Raw genomic sequence first — 19,662 nt, forward strand, 5'->3', positions numbered from 1 at the left:
CAGTGCGTCGTTGTCGTTGGCTGCTCTTCGAAACGTGATCCTCAGTCCTCCCTTCCACATGATCTCCTTGTAGTCCGAGAAGAAACCAGGCAGCAGACGCATGGGAAAGAGCACCGTGTGACTTCTCGTCGATATTTTGGTCCCCGCTTCGAATCCCCCGGCCTGGTAGTATGCTGCGTCCGTTTTGGATAATTTCAAAGTTCCCACTGCCGTCGACGTGATGCCTGGATAATCTATTCTGTCGATGACGGTACCATGTTTCCTCACCTCCACCTGCGAGAACAGGTGAGGCACGAATTTGTCCACGAGTATCAAATTTGCTGCTGCGGGAAGCGCGTCTCCGCTTTCCTTCTTCACCACGTCGAATTGAAGGTAGAGGTCCGCTCTGTGAGGATGAAAAAACCCGTCCCCTACGTCTACGTCGTATTCGATCTCCCTGTTCGCCTCGTTCAAATTTGCGAACGTGCGACGGTTGGGAGGAAAAGATTGCAATTCGTAACTTTCGATTTGTTCCATTTTTTTTTACACTATGTGTGTTATTTATTATACGTTGATCTCCACGATGGCAGTAGTCGTTGCACCTGCGAAATCCACCACCTCTCCTTTCTCGTTCGTCACCACCAACTCTATGTCGTCTATGCGGTTGCGACATACTGGAAAATAGATCGGCGAAGAGGGCGTGTAGATGATCGGTTCCATGAACTCGGAACTTGGTTTGAAAGTGGCTATGATTCCCGTCTGCTTGTGACTTCCTAATCCGTCCGAGGATTTCGTGATCATGCCTTCCGCTATGTTGCAGTGTACGTTCAGAGTCTCTATGGCCAAGAATTTAGGAATGTTGGTTGCTACGTGCTTGATGCCAGCTTCGAGTTTTGTGTCCTTCTCGAAACCTAAAAGTTCTCCCATGGTGCCAAGGTCCACGGTCTCCGTCGCGGATAGGATTTCCACTCTGTGCGTGACCGAATTTTGAAAAAGGTACGTGTCTTTGGGTAATTGAGCTTGCAAAGTAGAAAGATTGTATTGACCTGGCGTGACGACGATGTGTTAGCTTCCGACGATAATTTTGTTGTTGTGCTGCGTGACGTTAGGTATGAGGTACATGCTGTAGAATGCACGCAGAGCTACGGATTTAGGATAGACGATGTCGTCGTGCAGCGTGAGTTTCAAGATCGAAGATTCGCTCGTGAGATGGAACACGCCCATCCTAGTAATGATGTTTGAGGTTCCACAATGCTTTCTGGAAATCCTCGATCGTAGGGTTATTTATTTTAGAGAGAAACGCGAGCATGGAGAGGCAGAGATGACCGCAGTTCTCGTCTCCGAAATTTTGAATTCGTTCGTCGTTGTAGTATATAGGATTGTTCGTTTTTAGATAATGGACTAAATTTGTAGGTGGAACACCTCCGAAAGAATCGAAAACGAATGCTTTGTTGTTGTCGTTTTTGTGGTAACATATCCAATGCGTGCCTGGATTTTCTTGACTGTCCAAGTTGACTACTCCGCATTCTCTTCTTTTAACGGTTGAAGGTAACGAGTCGGACATGAAAACTCCTCTGAAGTTTTTGATTCGTAATGGTTCGATCAGAGATTCAATGTCTCGGTTGGTGAGTGCTGCTGTTTCTTTTTTTTAAACTTTTTCATCACGCCCTTGCCCCCTTTCTTCTCCATGGCCAGGTTGTGACGTTTCTGTTCTTCCAATTCCGCCTTGTTCTTCTTCGAGTCGATGACGGTTTTCGCGATGGCGGCGCTACCCCCAGCCAAACTTCCAACGGCCCCCAATGCTGCCAGGATGGCCGGGATGCTGAATATGAAACCTCCGATCTTTTGCTGTTACCGCGAACGCTGCAAGCGTCTCAATTGAGGTGTGCTGAGAAGTAATTTCATTCCGTGTCCTTTGGACAAGCAAGAACGTTTCTTCTCGCGTTGTTTCTTGGTGAGTAACCCGTCGAGGGCACCTAGATTTTTCAGATTGGAGTATGGTATCTGGTACACGACACCCTTGGGCTTCATGTTGATGCTTTATATATATTTTTTTTCACGGTATGTTATTTATATATATATAAATGTTCTGAGATTTTTTTTTTGTTTCGTGTAATTTTTTTTTCACGGTATGTTATTTATATATAAATGTTCTGAGATTTTTTTTTGTTTCGTGTAATTTTTTTTCACGGTATGTTATTTATATATAAATGTTCTGAGATTTTTTTTTGTTTCGTGTAATTTTTTTTTTCAAGGATATACTCCGCGCAGTCGTTACACAAATTCTATTACGTGCTTCGTTTTCTTACCAAGAAGTTCTTTTGTTCCCTTGTACACGATTCGAGTTTTGTTCTCGATTAAAATAGCTAGCTTCTCGTCGGATAACATGTTAGCGTATCGATCTGGTAAAAATAGACTGTATTGTCCGTTGAGCAACAGACGCACCTTGGGACCATACTGGGTAGAAACAATTGAACCGGAAGTTATCGTGTAAGGTTTGCCGACTTCCAATTCCTGAATTTTTACATATTCGACTGACAAATTTAGCATTTGTTTTAATGCTTGGAGATCACTCATTTTTTTTTTCAGTCGTCATATCGAAGAGAAATTTCAGAGTGTTATAAAAATTTAATTTTTTCACAATGTGTGTTATTTATATACCGAAGATTATTTTTTTTCACGATGTGTGTTATTTATATATCAAGTTTTTTTTGACACGTATATATTATTATTTTTTTTTTTAACAGAGGAAGAAAGTCCGTGCTTCGGAAAACGCGATGATGTGCGTAATAATATCTTCAGTTTCCTGTTTAGACTTGCGCCAATCATCAGTGTATCATCTTCTTCCCTGCCTCGCCTCGTGCAGTTCGTCCATTCTCTTGTTTAATTTTTCCCCTGCGGCCGAAAGAAGAGTATCGAGATCGCCGCACCTCAGGCCGCTGATCTCCCGAAGACGGTCCTTGACGGCCATTTCACACGGAATTCGAAATGCCGGCGTCGTTCTTGATATTATCAAAAGTTTTCCTATATCTCCGTTTACTACTTTTTTGAATATTTTAGATAGTAGCTCGGGTGGCAAATTGGTTATGTGAGACATGTTGTTTTTTTTACTGTATGTTATTTATACACCCCACCCAAATTTTTGTTTCGTGTTCATGGCGATGGTGGTGCCCAGTGCTGCAACTCTTTCACCCAACGATGCGTCTCTGCTGACGAATCTTTCGAAAGCTGCGTGCTCTAACTTTCTGTCTGCTTCGTGACGTGCATCCAGATCCGTCTGCGTGGTGTTGTAGGCGATGTCGTGATCTTTGCATGCAGCGTCCAACGGATTCACACCCTTGTCTCCTCTCTCTAATCTTTTCTCGAGTTTGGTACCCGGTCCGCAGTACTGGTAGCCAGGTAAATGCATCTCGAAAGGTAACTTGTTGATGATGTCGTTTACGAGTCCCTTTCCTTCGGCCACGTTCCAGAATCTCGGAGGCAGCGTGTTGATGATTTTGATCAGGTAACCTATGCCCTTGTCGTCGTTCACGATGAAGTTGGAAAGTTTCGTGCTGATCATGACCACGATGCCAACCTTCTCGTTGTAGAAATTACGATTGCCTGCATTTTCTTCGCCGGCTATCACCAACAATCGGTCCACGAGCTTCCTCACGTCGTCCACCCAAACGAATTATTTGGGTAACGTGTTGTAGCGTTTGACGCCGCTTCCACTTTTCACCTCGTTCCAAATCGGTTTGATGAGATTCCTGTACTTCTCACCGCTGCTCGATTTCACCCTATTCTGCGAGGCATCGTTGTTTTGGTACAAGGCATCCGTCATGATCAAAATTTCCTTGTAACTCTGGTAATCTTCGTTGGTGTAATCTTTCGGATATTTTTTGGCAACGAGTTCCCACAGTCCCACCGTACCCGGATACCTGGTCCAACTATCCTTCTCGCCTAAATTAACTTTAATGTCGTTGCCTTCGAAGGTCACCTTCGATTTTCCAATCTTCCACACGACACCACCCTCGTTGGTTTCCATACTCGGATACAATCCGAACACTTCATCCTTGTCAAACTTCCCCGTGCTCAGGTAGTCTCGTGCCAAAGGTCCCAACTTGATCTTATCCGAAGACGTGCTGCCTATGGCTCGACGTCGTGGTACATCCTTCAGTTCGAACGGCGTCGAAGGAATGCTCGAAATGGGCGTGGGTACGGCGTAACTTTTAGCTGCGAGTGGTACGAGTTCGTTTATCAAATTTTTATTTTGTTCCGTGACACTTTTAATTTCTTTACCTAGACCGCTGATGGCATCGATCACAGGTTGATCCTGACGTTTCTTCTCTTCGTAGGATCCGCGATTCTCGGATTTCCAACCTTTGAATCGCTTCACGAGGTATTTTCGCAAGTTAAGATTTTCGTCTTCTTGAAATTGACGTTTTGACATTTTTTTCTATATACGTTGAAACGTTTTTGAAACGTCGAATTCTCAGCCTATACGTTCGGTTCTCCTAGTTTTCTGCTGTCACCCGCTTGAGACTATCCATTTTTTCTAACACTCACTTTTTGTTGTAATGGTTATTTTATATATGCTTGTCAGACGTTTGAAAAAAAAAGAACGTTTTTCAAATTTTTTTTTTTTAGATTCTCACGACCTTTGATTTTTTTTTGGATTTCTTTCGTCTTGTTGCAAATCTGAAATTGTCCTCTTGTTAGCCTTTGAGACGTCTAGATAAACGTTTATTTTATTCCTATATTTTCCTTTCGTCTTCTTGAAATTGACGTTTTGGCATTTTTCTATATACGTTGAAACGTTTCTGAAACGTTGAATTCTCAGCCTATACGTTCGGTTCTCGTAGTTTTCTTGCCGTCACCGCTTGAGACTATCCACTTTTCTAACACTCACTTTTTGTTGTAATGGTTATTTTATATATGCTTGTCAGACGTTTGAAAAAAAAGAACGTTTTTTCAAATTTTATTTTTTTAGATTCTCACGACCTTTTGATTTTTTTTTTGGATTTTCTACTTGTTGCAAATCTGAAATTGTCCTCTTGTTAGCCTTTGAGACGTCTAGATAAACGTTTATTTTATTCCTATATTTTCCATGGTTTGCTTTTCGAGTCATGTCAATGGTCACGAATCCGAAATCATCACTGTTCCAACAGTGGGAGCAGAATTTAGAAAATAGATTGTAATTTATGTCAGCCCCTACGTAATCATCGTGTGCGTGTTTTAAATTGGTGTGGTCTTGTCGAAACAAGCAAATGAAATTAGCGTTGTCGCGTAGCAGTTGTTTCGGAACGTTGGAAAAAGTTTGTGCCAGGTAGAAACAATCTAATCCTTTGTGACGACCTCGAGTGAAAAAATTACGAATCTTGTTTTGATTTTCCAAGGTCATGTCGTCGAACACCACAACGGAATTCTCGAGACAATCGTCCAGTGGAATGATTTCAGTTGCGAAAGTTGCAATGCCCAGTCCCTCGTACAGTTTCATAAGTTGCTGGTATTTCGCTTGTTCCAGACTTTTCGAAAATACGTAGAGGTGTCTGTTTTCCCAGTCTAACCAATTCGGTGCGAGGATAAAATTATCAATGAGCAGTGTCGTCTTTCCGCACCCCGAAGGTCCTACGATCAGACACCGTATGCTGTCGGGGAGCAATTCGCCGTTCCTTTTCTTCGTTTGATTTTCCGAATCAGGTAAACGTTTCACGACATTCCACGCACTCATAGAATCACTTCGTTTGAATCGATCCATCTCGTGTCCGGAAGTCCCAGCCATTTCACCAAAAGTTTGTCACCTCTCTTACGCAAAACTTTTTCGATGAGATACGTGTCGGGGTATTTAGTTTTAGAGAGTTCCTCCTCGTAGAAGCGCCCCAATAAAATTTCACCGCCACTGTCCTTTATTATATACGTGTGACGGTTTCCGGGTAAAACTCCAAATACGGTAAAAAGTTCCGTGCTCCAGTTTCGTGTGAAACCCCTGTCGAACGTTCACTTTAATTTACTGACCCTCACCTGGTCTCCAATTTCGTATTTAGCTTTTTTTGTCGTGGGTGTGTACTTTGGACAGTAAACGCTAGAAATTAAACGTTGCTCGTCGGACTTGGTAACGTCAGCTGGCTTCATGCCTATCGTTCTGTGCACCGTGTGATTATAGTCGTTAACGAGTTCCGGAAGAATGGTGACCCACTTGTAGCTTCCCTGAAGCGTAAAGCGTGACCACATGCGCGATTTCAGAGTGCGATTAAATCTCTCCACGATGCTGGCCTTGACGTCACTGAAGGTCGAGTAATGTTGAACGTTGTGTTTCCGAATAAACTTTTGGAATACGGCATTGTAAAATTCCTTCCCCTTGTCCGTGTGCAGAAACCGAGGTCGTCTGCCGCCGCTTTCGCGAAAAATTGTCTTGAATGCTTCCGTGAAACATGTTCCTGTTTTCGCCTTCAAAGGTAGAGCCCATGCGAATTTCGAAAATGTGTCTATGACGGTGAGGAGGTACTTGTTGCCCTTGTTCAATTTATGTATGTTTTTCAACTTGCCGCTACTCATCTCCACGAGGTCGCTTTCCCAGAGGTCGTCGATTCCCTTGGTTACCACCGCTAAACGTTCGTAGTTGCGGCGTGCAGGTTTATGCAATTCTTGGCCGATGGCTTGCCTTGACATTTTTTTTTTTTAGAGATTAGGTTTGAAGAGAAGCACCAGCGTGATGGGATTCAAAGAGGGTGGCACCTCGCTCGTGTTTTGAATGATCAGCTTATCACCGGCACTCACGTCGAAAACGGTAAGGTCTTCGTCTTCGTGTATTTCATATATGTTGCGCGTTTCGTTCCAACGTGCCAGAGGAATGTTTCCTGCTTTCTGGACGCCACGATTCGATATTAAGGTCATGGTGGGAACGCTAGCTTTTCTGCCGTGAGACCAGTACGAAAATTCGTTTATCTGAATCGTGCCATCGATGAGAAACTTGTGATACGGATGATAAGGATGTAACATGTACAGTTTGTTACCTTCGACGAACGTGGAGATTCTCTGTTGATTGGGTACGCTGTTGATTTCGATGGCTTGCAAGGTGAACAATTTGGCGATTTTAGTGTCGACGCTGAGCAAATTACTGTGAACGTGTCCAAGTTTATTTTCAATGGGCAGCAAATGCTCGACTATGGTATCCGTTACGGCAGAAAATGACGGTTTGATTTTCACTTCCACGTTCAACTGCTTGTAGTTTTCGTTGAGTTCTTGCAACTTGGCACCGAAAGAGGCCAGCGTCGATTCCTGCGTGGATTCCAGCACTCCAACTTGATCTCTGATGTTGACGATAATGTTCTGAAGGTTCTCGACTTGATTCAATTTCGAGCTCTTCTCGGTAAGATCGTTCACGATGCTTCGCATCTCTGTAAACTGCGTGTGAAGGTCGGCGACGCTCTGCGAAGTGGGCAGCGTCGACACTAGCGAACTAATTTCGTCTCGAATCTGTTCCACGTTCGCCGTTTCCGTTTCTAGTCGTTTCAGCGTACGTGATATGTTCCTTTTCAAAGCGTGCAATTCTTTGGAGGTGGGGAGATTGGCCACCCTACTCTCGAGATCGCTCAACGAACTTTTGATGTCGCTCGAATCGGATAGTGCCGTCACCGCCGTTTTCAATTTTTCCAAATCTTCGCACGAAGGCACGCTCGTCCGTAACGATTCCAAGTCACCCTGTATGTTGTCCAGTACGTGATGAAAATGAGCGAGATTGGATTCGACGTTCAAATTTTCTAAATACTCGATCTTCTGCTGAACCGTGCTTAACATGTCCTGAATGCTCGTCAACGCGCTTGCTTCAGCGTGAATATTTTTAATTTCTTCGTTGATCAACTCCAGAGACGCCTGAAGCGTAGCGATGGTGGTTTGAATGTGTTCGAAACCTTGATAAGCCTCCAATTGAATTTTTATGTTCGCGACGCTTTTACCGATGACCTGCAGTTCGTCTGACGATGGTAGGTTCGTCATGGTATCTTCCAAAGTCTGTAACTTAAATTTGATTTCTTCCAACGTGCTGGTGAATTCTTCTTGTAATTTGGAAACGACGACGTGCAAGCGTTCCGCATCAATATCGTTCACGACGGTTTGAAGTTCAGAGAAATTTTCTATTGCGGAAGTTCGTTCTTCGATTTCGAGTTTCAATTTTTCCAAATCTTCATTTTTCGATTGAAATTGCTGTAATTTGGCCAAATCATTTTGAAGCGAATCCACGCTCAACTGTATATTTTGAACGTTGTCGTAAGAAGGTACGTCAACATAATTTTTTATCAGCGTCTTCAGTTCGGAATCGATTTTCAGAATGGGGTCGAGACATTGCGTTTGGAGCCTTGCGATTTCCGACTCTAAACTTTTGTTTAAGGTCTCCTGCAAAGCAATCAAATCGCTCCTCAACTTTTTAACTCGAATATCCAACATGAGAATCTCTTCTGCGTGGTCTACACGCTTGGTGTTGCCGAAAATGTCGTTAGGCATTTTTGGTTAACGGTTATTTATAATAGGATAGACGATTCGTAATTCTACGAAGATAGGATCGAGTTTGTCGTATTCTCCTAGGAGTTCCATGTAAAGATAATCTCCTGCAGACACATCGTACGCCATGTTAGAAAGTACCTTGTCGTGCTTCATTCGAAAAATGTTCTTGCCGCTAGAAATTTTAATATTTCGCCCTTCGTTCTCCGGATTCACGGTGATTTGAAGTTTCCCGTCGATCGGAATTTCATAGAAATGTAAATTGTTATTAAAGACGTAAAACATCTTGCCCACATCGTCATTCAGTTTCGTCCAAATACTGTTGAGGTGTACAATTAGTAAACCATTGAGTTTAGATAACACGGAAGGTAAGAGGTTATTGGAATTTGGTGGTGCAGTGTCCATGATGGTCTGTTTCCGGAAACCAAAGAGATTCATTGTCCTTGTTAGTTATTTAAATTTTCTATATGCTGTGTCTTTTGCCATTCTTCAAAAACATATGGAGGAAAAGAGAAGAGAAGATTTTCCTCTGCGGCGATGCAATTCAAAAGGCTCGAACATGTAATTATGTCGTTAAATCACGATGAAGAAGAAAAAAAGTAAGAGTTGAATTTAATGAGCCTCGGTTTGGAGCGGGCTTAACGACATAATAACAACTTGCAACTTTTCATCGCCCGAGGGCCCCTCTTTTCCTCCGTATATTTTTGAAGAATGGCAAAAGACACAGCGGACTTCATGGCTATGGGGTTACAGTTAACACACGTCACATTTATCGCTTCCATTGCAGTGGCCCCACTCTCTCGTGTGAATTTCACACTCGAGAACGCGTAGCTTATTGTCTCGGCCATCGAGTGCTACTTTGGTTACACGGGTCGTGTACAAATCATGCAATTTACTTGCAATGCGATGATCAGTGCTAAGTTGCCTTTTACCATGAAAAAGGCATTCCTTGTAGTCTTGCATGCTAAATTTGCTGGTACTTATTTTTCCCACCCCCTTCGCTTTCTTGATCTCTTTTTCTTCTGCAATCTTTACACAGTACATTTTGGCACGAAGCCCCGCAAATTCGCTGATGTAATTACTAGCCGCTTCGTCTTTGAACTTTCCTATGGTCATTTTGTTTTCTGTCGAATGCAAGTGATGGCCTGATGGTAAGTTGCTAAAATCAAAAAGATGCTTCATCTTAGTCAGATCATGTTCGAGGCTTGGTGTTTGGATTAGAAAAATAAAGCTATCCGTGTCAATGTAACATATTTGGATGTTATCTCCATAAAAGGGTTGAAACTGATCGTAGTACGATTGGTACATGTGCAATTTTGATAGTTCAAGGACGGTAGCACCTATGGCAATCGGCTTGTTGAGCATCACTTGCTTCTTGTTCTTCTCGACGAATACTAGATTCTCGTCGAAAATGGTGAAGTTTTTGAAGTAGGGGGACGCGACGATCTTCTCAAATTTCTTTTCGTCCGTGACCAACGTTGCGTCGATGTAATTACGCACGTTCTCCATCGTCTTGCCGTAGATGGCGTTGTTAAACAGTTTGCACAGATCCTTGTCTGCAGGCGATGTCGATTGCGCTCTGCGTTGCGTGTTCTCGGCTATGTAGGGTTCGAGCCACCTACTCTGTCGGAACTTCAATCCTCTATGAACTTTCTTCAGCTGCAAACCGTGACTTATGTAAAATTGGAGGAGTCGGTAGTGCAGAACGTAATTCCGCTTGTTCTCCATGCTTAGTATTAGTTTTGGCTCCGATGATCCTCCAGGTGGCTTCTCTTTGGTGGGGGCCAGGGCCAATCCGTGATGTTTCTCGTGAAGCGTTTCGGGATAATCTAGATCCACTTCCAAGAAACAGCCCCATTCGTTATCTTCGCTCCAGTTGAGAAAATCCTCACAGGAGAGTTCCTCTTCGGTCATCCACGCGTAGTCGCTGATGGGAAGACACTGGGACATGGAGTGGCCATACAGGTTGTTGACATCCCAGTAGAAGATGTAGGTGTTGGGATTCGATGCATCGTAACCAGGCGTATGAGGATTGTTTGCCTGAGCATGGCGTCGAGGACACTGGACGATGCCACCGCGTATCGCACTCTCCATGAAGGCATACTGTTCTTTCTCTGCGATGAGGCCCAGTTCCACGTTGGTGTATTTCATCATCGATTCCCAAGTCAATCCCGGCGTCGTGAAGAAATACGCAGGATCCAACTTGTAGATCGAGATGCATCTCTTGCGAAACGACTCGAAAATGTCCAAGAGAAGTGTCACGTCCAATTTAAGATACAGATCGTAATAATCACGAAAAGTTTGGCAATTGAAGGCCGTCCACACACTACGAGCGTGTTCGTAGTCCTCTTCGGAACAGACGTCCTCCGTGAGATGAGAATAAAATGCCTCCCGGGGTGGAAGTTCCGTCTCGTCAAATTTGTCGAAATCGTTGACGTACTCGTAGGGGTAGACGCCCTTGCGACGCAACAGATTCAAATTCTCATCTCTCCCCGAAAAACACTTTTGCTTGGTGGCCACAAGATCTTCGTCGCCAAGTTGAGATGCAAGGGTGGCCAGGCTGGAGGACAGGAAATTGTAAGAGTCAAGGATTCGCACTTCCACTCTTCCTCCAGCCTGGAGAGGGATCCAAACTCTTAGTGCAATATACTTCTCGCTCGTTCTAGGGATGATGCTGATTCGAGAAGTTATGTTGTACAACTCCTTGACGAACAGATGCGTATCGTATTTTTCCGTGTAGTGCAGAAACACGGCAACGAAATGCGACTCCTTAATCTTGAGATTGCACGAATTACAGATCGCGGTCAGGAATAATCCATTCTGATGGTCATGGTGTACGACCTTGTGATTTTCGGGGGTGAAAGCCTGGTTACACTCCGCGCATCTTGTCGCCGCGTCATGTCTCCGCTGTTGTTCCGTCGTGAGAGCAGGTGGAGAAACGTAAGAGCCTTTCAGGCTGGGTGCAAGTTCTCTCGCGCATTCCGCTATCTTCTTAACAAAATGTTTTGCCGCATCGGGTCCGCAATACAAGATGACATCATTCAATTTTTCTCCGTAGATGGAGAAACTGCAAGGCTCGTGGTGAAAAATTTGGATTGTGCTTGAGGTAGAGGGATCAGGGTTGCAAGACGTCATGGGAACTTGGAAACTTTCAAAGTCGGCATAAAGAGCCTGGTGTTTCTGAAATTTCATCTTGGTTCCGGTTTCCGGCATGACATCTTCGGGTTCTGCATTCACGGAGCCAAAACACTTGTGCTGTTCTTTCATCTTCTTTCCAACGCGAAAAATTCTCAAACATCGATCGCAAATTTCGATCTTATCGCGATTCTTGCTCATCTGTCTTCCGAGTAGGCGAGAAAAATTGCGTATCAAACTGTAACGGCCATCTACAAGCAAGAGTCGAATTACATTATTCTGGCTTCTAGCAGGTCTTAAGACACGAATATTGCCGGAATCGTCAACCCCAAACACAGAAATATCGATATCTTCTCCTTTTTCCTCTCTATAGTTTTTTAAAAATTGATTGATCTTATTCAGGGGCACAGGATAGGAAATTCCTCTCATCACATTCTCGTATCTCCCCTCATATCCTCTGTAATTGGACAGACGTTTCGGGTTTTTATCATTATTTGCTGGGTGTAATGCGGCGATGACAGACCATAGGAAACTCTTCTGATCATTACTTTGTATGTTCAACACTGCATTTTGCTTTTTTTTTGTTTTTGTTTTTTTTGAGCGCTGCGTAAAGGTTTGAAATTGCAGACTCGAAGTTCTAACATGTGGCTGCGACCGCAAAGACTCCATCCACTTCCGCGACCTTCAAACTCTTCTTGTTTTTGTGTCAGGTGCTCAAATAGCCGTGTCACTATCTCGTCAAGATCCTCGTTATTGTCATCGTGTAAGCCTTCACACCCTACGTAAAAGCTGAAAGTGCTTGACTCGGACGAGACAACTTTCTCATACAGCAGGGTCAAGACGAGATGAATTTTAACTGCAACATTAACGAGGCAATCACGTAATTTATCTACTAACATAGATTTCACGTTGTCGAGGAAGGTGCTCGAGTCACACTTTTCATCGCTTCCAGATTTATACGTCATGATGCGTGCACTTTTATTCAAAGCACCGCCTTCATGCCCATCAGTGCGAGATTTCTTTGCCGGCGGGACTACGACATCATGTTCCGGTAGACGACATTTTTTCAAATGCTTCGAGATGTTCGATTTCGAAATCAATTTTCCGCAGTTGCGACATGCCACTTTCCCGCAAAGACCGGAGGGACCTGGTTGCGGTTCCATTTTTTTCTCTGTTATTTATATATATATTTATATATATACAGAGAAATTTTTTGGGGGGTTGTGGTGGTGGTGGTAGGGGAAAGCGCACTGAAACAGAAGGGAAAAAAAGTTGAAAAAATGCTAGATATTTTTTTTCCTTTCCACAAGTACATACATATATATATATATATATATATATATATATATATATATATATATATATATATATATATATTAGACGCGAACAGTGTGTGCACTGTTGTAGGAGGTGTGTGTCAATTTTTATGACTCCTCTGAATATGTGTGTATGTGTCAGACGCAAAACAAAATATTAATATATCATGAAAAAATAAAAAACTTACCTTTCAAGAGAGATAGAGAGACTTCAAAATAAAAACTTCTAGTTCACTAAAAACTTCCTATGTATGTATACTGCCAGGCAAACAAATTAAAAAATACTGAAGTACCACGATTGACGTTCACTATGATAATGATGTACAAAAGAAGAAACTGGTACATTATATAGGAACCCCACCCACTCGACCCCCTTTGGTGAAAACACAATGAGCGCTATAGTCAATGTCCTAGCAATAAACCCCGTTGACCGATTCACTCATGCTATACATTTTTTTTCAACAAAAGACTTTTCGATGCGCACAATATCCTGTGGGGGACAAATAACAATGAACGGGCGTTGACAGTTCCACCCATGCATGTATTGTCGATCATTTCCTCGGCCTCTATTCCACGCCCCGTCAGGGTGTGGTGTGTGAAACGGGCGACCCCCAGCACAAAACTCAACCATGCCTGAAACAAAGCATCCACTTGTTTCGTGCTTGTGATTCTATAAAAATTCCACGTGCAGCAATGCAGCTTTTTTTTGGTTGAGCATAACGTGGATAGATAAACTTCCAAAGCGGATGTTGTTGCGGGGCTCGCTTCCGCCGCATCCTCCTCGGATTGGATCGTTATCGGGGATGTGGTGGATTCGTCGTTCAGGACCGTGGGAAAGCTGAAAAAATAGAATCTCTTCGGGCGGAAGAGGATGCAAGCTGAATGGGTTCGGGGAGGGGTTGCTGTGGATGTGGCGGCGGCGACGGCGTGGCGGTCGTGTGTGTCGAAGCTGGTAGCAGCACGGGTAGCACTGCGATCAATTCTTGTGAATGTAATAATTCTTTCGAAAAGATAACGTTACCCAAACGAGTGCACGCTTCCAAAAAAGATAAAACTTGTGAGCGAAATTGTGAATCGCTCCAATATGCGGGCACGGAACAAAAAAAATGGGTGAGGTTTTGAAGCCACGATGAACGTTCAACACCTGTCGTTGTTTTCAAAATTGCATTATTGTATGATGTCAGTTTTGGAAATGCTTGCAATATACTTTGCACGTTGCGTGAAAACAATAATTTCACCTCGGACGAAACAATTATTTCTCGCTGTGTAAGCTCCGGGATGGCAGCTAACGTTTGAGTTGATGCTCTCAACGAATCGAAAATTGAAATCAATTTTTCCAAACCACTATCGAATGACATTCGGTAATTTCGAATTTGCGCAAATGCTTCTGGGTCGGTTCGAAAAATAGTTTGGTCCGTGATGAAACTATTACATTGAGCGATGAAACACAATTTCTGCACAGGGACGGGAAAAGTTCTACCGAGCGTCGCTATCCACGCGAACATTAGAAATTGCCTGAATGCCTTGGGGGCTTTGCATAGGATTATCGATTTTCGTTTTAGAGAATGATCTATGTAAGATTCTAGCATTGAGAATGAACAACGTTGATTGAATTTTTGACAACATTCGCAGTACAAATCCAAACTCGTGACGATTTCGCCGCCCCCACGCACCCCTGGCGAGGTTATATAGGAGCCAGGGGATCCTAAAAAAAAAACAATTATTATTATTTGCTTGTTTGCTTGCGTCACAATACGGAAGAAATAATGAGAGGCATACGCGCGCGCGCGCGTGTGTGGCACATCGTCCCCCCCCCCCGAGAGAGAGAGAGGTTTACAAAGGTCACGATATATATATATAAACATTTGGCCAGGACTTGGAAAAAATTACGATAAGGTGCATTCGTACTTCAAGGATGAGAGAGTGAATTTACTCGTACCGGCTTTTCTGCGCCGTGAAACATCGTCAGCGCAATAAATGAGGCGCGGAACGTGGAGAGAAAGTGAGATTTTCAAGTTTTTGTGGTCGTTTGGTCAAGAAATCAGAGTTGTCATGGGAGTCACATTTACTATCTACTTTTCACATATTTTATATAACCTAAAAAATGTGTTGATTTTTTTTTAATATGTGGCAATTTTTTTTTACGAATTTTTTATAAGTGTTCCGTCACCCTCTCGTTCTTCACGTCGTACGCGAAGGACTTCTCTGCGACCAGGATGACGCTGCACACGGTATCCTAAACGATCTTGATGTTGGTTCGATCGTCGACCACCACCTACTTCCTCTTCGTCGTGTTGATGCCGATCATCGGCCTTTGTGTTTTGAATTCGCTGGGCGTGTAGTACATGTCAACGTTTCCCTCTGTTACCCTCTTGTAAGCGGTGTAAGCTTCGTAAAGTTTTAGGTAATCATCTTTGGTCATGTCGAGGTTGTAATTCTCGCGCGGGAACACTTCGTTCCTGCCGTTCTTGAGATAAACATTTTTGATCTTGGAGTCGTCGAACTTGCTGGAATCTTTTTCCTGATCGTTATCGCGTCTGGTCTGAAAGAGTACAATGACGAAATCTGGCATGTCGAACTGTATGTTGTTGAACTGCGTCGTCACGACGAATTCAAGATGACTTCCTGACGCTATTTTCTGCACGAACTGGTAACCGTGAAAGTGAATGGGCACCTGTGGACTATTCAAGATCTCCGCTTTGTACTTGAGGGCGTAGTTCGTTTCGTATTCCACGATCGGCATTCTCAACTTCATGCTCCGGATGACGCATTTGGCTACTTCGGGTAAAGTGTTGGGCAGCGGCGTGATACCGTCCGGACCCAAAGTAGCGTATCGCATCAGTGCGTCGTTATCGTTGGCCGCTCTTCGAAATGTGATTCTCAGTCCTCCATTCCACATGATCTCCTTGTAGTCCGAGAAGAAACCAGGCAGCAGACGCATGGGAAAGAGCACCGTGTGACTTCTCGTCGATATTTTGGTTCCCGCTTCGAACTCCCCGCTTGATAGTATGCTGCGTCCGTTTTGGATAATTTCAATGTTCCCACTGCCGTTGACGTGATGCCTGGATAATCGATTCTGTCGATGACGGTGTTGTGTTTCCTCACCTCCACCTGCGAGAACAGGTGAGGCACGAAGTTGTCCACGAGTTTCAAATTTGCTGCTGCGGGGAATGCGTCTCCGCTTTCTTTCTTCACCACGTCGAATTGAAGGTAAAGGTCCGCTCTGTGAGGATGAACGAACCCATAGCCTACGTCCACGTCGTATTCGATTTCCCGGTTCGCTTCGTTCAAATTTGCGAACGTGCGACGGTTGGGAGGGAAAGATTGCAATTCGTAACTTTCAATTTGTTCCATGATGTATGGTTATTTATTATATGTCGATCTCCAGGACGGCCGTCGTCGTGGCACCTTCGAAATCCACCACGTCTCCTTTCTCGTTCGTGACCACCAACTCTATGTTGTCTATGCGGTTGCGACATACTGGAAAATAGATCGGCGAAGAGGGTGTGTAGATGATCGGTTCCATGAATTCAGAACTGGGTTTGCACGTGGCTATGATTCCCGTCTGCTTGTGACTTCCCAACAACCCTTCAGATTTCGTGATCATGCCTTCGGCCACGTTGCAGTGAACGTTCAAAGTTTCGATGGCTAGAAATTTAGGAATGTTTGCTCCCGTGTGCTTGATGCCAGCTTCGAGTTTGGTGTTGTTCTCGAAACCTAAAAGTTCTCCTATGGTGCCCAGGTCCACGGTCTCCGTCGCGGACACGATTTCGACTCTGTGCGTGACTGAATTTTGAGAAAGGTATGTGCCTTTAGGTAACTGAGCTTGCAAAGTAGAAAGATTGTATTGACCTGACGTGACGACGATATGTTCACTTCCGACGCTAATTTTGTTGTTGTGCTGCGTGACGTTAGGTATGAGGTACATGCTGTAGAATGCACGCAGAGCTATGGATTTAGGATAGACGATGTCGTCGTGCAGCGTGAGTTTCAAGATCGAAGATTCGCTCGTGAGATGGAACACGCCCATTATGATGCTTTAGGTTCCACAATGCTTTCTGGAAATCTTCCACCCATGGCTTATTTATTTTAGAGAGAAACGTGAGCATGGAGAGACAGAGATGACCGCAGTTCACGTTTCCGAAATTTTGAATGCGTTCGTCGTTGTAGTATAGGTTGTTCGTTTTCAGATAATGAACTAAATTTGTAGGTGGAACACCTCCGAAAGAATCGAAAACGAATGCCTTATTGTTATTTGCATTTTTGTGGTAACATATCCAATGCGTGCCTGGATTTTCTTGACTGTCCATGTTGACTACTCCACATTCTCTATTTTTAACGATTGAAGGTAACGAATCGGACATGAAAACGCCTCTGAAGTGTTTGATTTGTAATGGTTTGATTAAAGATTCAATGTCTCGGTTGGTGAGTGCTTCTTCTTTTTTCATACTTGCTCGCGACCCCCTTCCCTTTCTTCTCCATGGCCAGATTGTGACGTTTCTGTTCTTCCAATTCCGCCTTGTTCTTCTTCGAGTCGATCACGGTTTTCGCGATGGCGGCGCTACCCCCAGCCAAACTTCCAACGGCTCCCAATGCTGCCAGGATGGCCGGGATGCTGAATATGAACCCCCCTGTCTTTTGCTGTTTCCACGAACGCTGCAACCGTCTCAATTGTGGAGTGGTGAGCAGCAATTTCATTCCATGTCCTTTGGACAAGCAAGAACGTTTCTTCTCGCGTTGTATCTTGGTGAGTAACCCATCGCGGGCACCCAGCGCTTTCAGATCCGAATATGGTATCTGGTACACGACACCTTTGGGCTTCATGTTGATGCTCTATATGTTATTTTCAAGGTATGTTATTTATATATAAAAATGTTCTGAGATTTTTATTTGTTTCCCTCTCGTGTAATTTTTTTTTCAAGGTATGTTATTTTATATACTCCGCAGCCGTTACACAAATTCAATTACGTGCTTTGTTTTCTTACCAAGAAGTTCCTTTGTCCCCTTGTACACGATTCGTGTTTTGTTCTCGATTAAAATAGATAGCTTCTCGACGGATAACATGTTAGCGTATCGATCTGGTAAAAATAGACTGTATTGTCCGTTGAGCAACAGACGCACCTTGGGACCAGACTGGGTAGAAACAATTGAACCGGAAGTTATCGTGTAAGGTTTGTCCACTTCCAAAAACCTGAATTTTTACATATTCGACTGATGAATTTAGCATTTGTTTTATTGCTTGGAGGTCACTCATTTTTTCAGTCATATCGAAGAAATTCAGGGGGTGCGTTAGAGAATTTTAATTTTTCACAATGTGTGTTATTTATATACCGAAGATTTTTTTTTTGATCTCGTAGATTTTTTTCACGATGTGTTATTTATATATTGTTTTTTTTGACTTGTACATTTTTTTTGACACGTACATTTTTTTTGACACGTATATATTTTTACACCTACATTTTTTCTGAAATTTTTTTTGACAGGTAATTTTTTTTGACACGTACTTTTTTTGTTGCACATTTTTTGACAACTTTTTTATTTTGACGAGACAAAATTTTTTTGATGATAAAAATTTTTTACAAGGCAACTTTTTTTTCTGACGATGTCCACGTAAACTTTTTTTGACGAGACAAATTTTTTTTGAGAATAAAAAATTTTTAGGATAAGGCAACTTTTTTCTGACGATGAAAATTTTTCTGTCAACTTTTTTTTGACGAGACAATTTTTTTGACGATAAAAAATTTTTACGATAAGGCAACTTTTTTTCTGACGATGTCCACGTCAACTTTTTTTTGTGTCGAGACAAATTTTTTTTGACGATAAAAATTTTTTACGATAAGGCAACTTTTTTTCTGACGATGTCCACGTCAAGTTTTTTTTGTGTCGAGACATTTTTTTAACGATAACAATTTTTTACGATAAGGCAACTTTTTTCTGACGCCATGGCAACTTTTTTTTGACATGTATATTTTTTGTCATATTTTTTTTGACACATTTTTTGACATGTATATTATTATTTTTTCACAGTGTGTTAGAGGAAGAAAGTTCGTGCTTTGGAAAACGCGATGATGTGCGTGATGATATCATTGGTTTCCTGTTTAGACTTGCGCCAATCATCCGTGTATCGTCTTCTCCCCTGCCTCGCCTCGTGAAGTTCGTCCATGCTGTCGTTTAATTTTTCCCCTGCAGCTGAAAGAGGAATGTCGAGATCACCGCACCTCATTCCACTGATCTCCCGAAGATGGTCCTTGAAAACCATTTCACAAAGGATACGAAATTCCGGTGTTGTTCTTGCTATGTTTAAAAGTTTCCCTACATCCGCACAATTTTCGTTTAAAGTGTGTTTGAATATTTTACATAGCAGTTCGGGCGGAAAGTCGATTATACAAGACATGTTGTTATTATTTTTTTACTGTATGTTATTTATTTATATACCCCACCCAAATTTTTGTTTCGTGTTCATGGCGATGGTGGTGCCCAATGCTGCAACTTTTTCACCCAACGATGCGTCTCTGCTCATGACCCTCCCGAATGCAGCATGCTCCAATTTCTTGTCTGCTTCGTGCGGTGCATTTAAATTCGTATGCGTGTTGTAAGCAACATCGTGATGTTTGCATGCAGCATCCAACGGATTCACACCCTTGTCTCCTCTCTCCAGTCGCTGATTAAGTTTGGTACCGGGACCGCAGTACTGGTAGCCAGGTAAATGCACCTCGACAGGTAACTTGTTGATGATGTCGTTCACGAGTCCCTT

This window comes from Lepisma saccharinum, chromosome 5 (assembly GCF_977018435.1).
Source record: "Lepisma saccharinum chromosome 5, izLepSacc3.1, whole genome shotgun sequence".
Classification (NCBI taxonomy): domain Eukaryota; kingdom Metazoa; phylum Arthropoda; class Insecta; order Zygentoma; family Lepismatidae; genus Lepisma; species Lepisma saccharinum.